At 37.9% G+C, this 1,825-nt stretch overlaps 1 long non-coding RNA gene across 1 annotated transcript in view; it reads left to right on the top strand.

The window, feature by feature from the left end:
• Positions 1-46: 46 nt before the first annotated feature.
• Positions 47-1,825, top strand: part of LOC106875719 (uncharacterized) — a 13,168-nt gene continuing 11,389 nt past the window's right edge. Inside the window, exon 1 of the long non-coding RNA XR_001410156.2 lies at positions 47-906. This is a non-coding gene — a long non-coding RNA (uncharacterized LOC106875719). The remainder of the gene's footprint in view (positions 907-1,825) is intronic.

Here is a 1,825-nt window from a genome sequence, read left to right on the forward strand (position 1 = left end):
TATATATATATATATGAAGTTCGTTCCTCACTGTTTGTGGGTCCTGAAGTATATTGGTGGAGAAACAGTGGAACCAAAACAAAATCCCATCAGGGCCCTGATTCTGCTATTCCGTTCAGTTCTCCTCTCTTTAGTTTTCCTGCTGATTTCTGGTTTTGTGTGCTGTACTCCAAATTACAGAGCACTCTGTAAACAACCTTGAACAAAATATTCCCAAGCAGATTGTTGTAAATTACACTATTTCAAGTTTGTATTGAGTGAGACTTTGCATCTTTTGGTCTACTACATCACCTAGAGCCAACAATAGTTCGCCAAAGAAAATTTGTTCAGAGAGTCTGGGTCGAGAATACGCACTACATGTCCACTCCTCGGCAGTTTTAATTTATTTAGAAAAAAAATGATTCTACCTGCTCGCCGCCTTATATATGCTTAGCGTACTGGTTCTCTCTAGCACAGCATTATTAAGAATTTTATCTTCCCACTTGATGGTGACAAGTTTTTGTAAGCGTATCAGGCAGGCCTATCGCCAGACATTGGTGCCTGGGGGTACTTCAGAATATTCTAGGTGAACACTAATTTGTAATAAAGCCAAAGAGGGCTTTTGAAATAGGTGTATCACTGTAAATCTGAGGGAGCACCATTGAATTGTAAGAGGGCAGTGCTGTCCAGTGCGGTCCAGTGCAACCCCTTAGCGACGGGCATGTGATGAAGTTTCTTGCATGACCTTGGTAAACTGTTCAGATATCACATCCGAAAGTATCGTAGTCACTACATCAGCTTTGTACACATCAAACGTGGTCTTTCCCAAGCCTTGTGACGATGACGTCCAATGACACAGTTAACTTTTGCTATCCTTGCGTTTATTTCATCATCAATGTGAGCACTCCTTGACAGTGTACTCTAAAGGTAGGTGAATCTCTCTATAGTTTGGAAAGGTTGATCGTTGACCGCTAGGAGTGCTTTTCCGGAAACGGGATGGTATGTCACACACACACACACACACACACACACACACACACACACACACACACACACACACACACACACACACACACACACACACATATGTGTGAAAGATAAAAGTTGTATATAGATATATTAATATTTGTCTTTAAGTTTAGTTATAATAAAAACAATTTTACAAATTTTACACTAATCTGAAAGGTTACTCTATACTTTTGTAGACTACAGATTTATTATTCTTATAAAAGACTGTTGTTGACAGTGACTTGGAAGTTTCGGTCAGCTAAGCCATCGTCGGACTGTGAAGCATTGCAATTCATTTTGCCTTTACGTAGTCCCTGTTGAGTTAAAGTCATATTTGGGTGTGTGGGGTGCTAATTAGGTTCTCACAGAAGGGTGTTTTGCAAAGATTTTCATTAAATTTGGTGTTATATCATTGATTATAGTTTATTCATATATGTAGAGCTTTGTAAACAAGCCTGTATTTTTGTTACTAGCACTGTCACACTTTGTGCCTACCTAACATAAAAGTAACACCTACAGGGTTGATAACGAAGCACTACATGCATGAATAGATTCTAAACAATAACGTAACCCACAATTTAATCCATAAAACTCTCCAAAACACTTTTCTATAAAAACCTAATTTCTAAAGATGATGTTAACGCAACGGAGATTATATTAAATCCAGACAAAATCTAATGCATCACAGTCAGTCCGACAATGGCTTAGCTGGCCGAAACTTCGGAGTCGACATCAACAACATTCTCATACAAAAAGTATTATATTGAAATTTAGGAGAAAGCACGTTGTATATATACACATACTGTATATATGATATATATATATATTGTGAGTATGT

The sequence above is a fragment of the Octopus bimaculoides genome, chromosome 6 (assembly GCF_001194135.2).
Source record: "Octopus bimaculoides isolate UCB-OBI-ISO-001 chromosome 6, ASM119413v2, whole genome shotgun sequence".
NCBI lineage: Eukaryota > Metazoa > Mollusca > Cephalopoda > Octopoda > Octopodidae > Octopus > Octopus bimaculoides.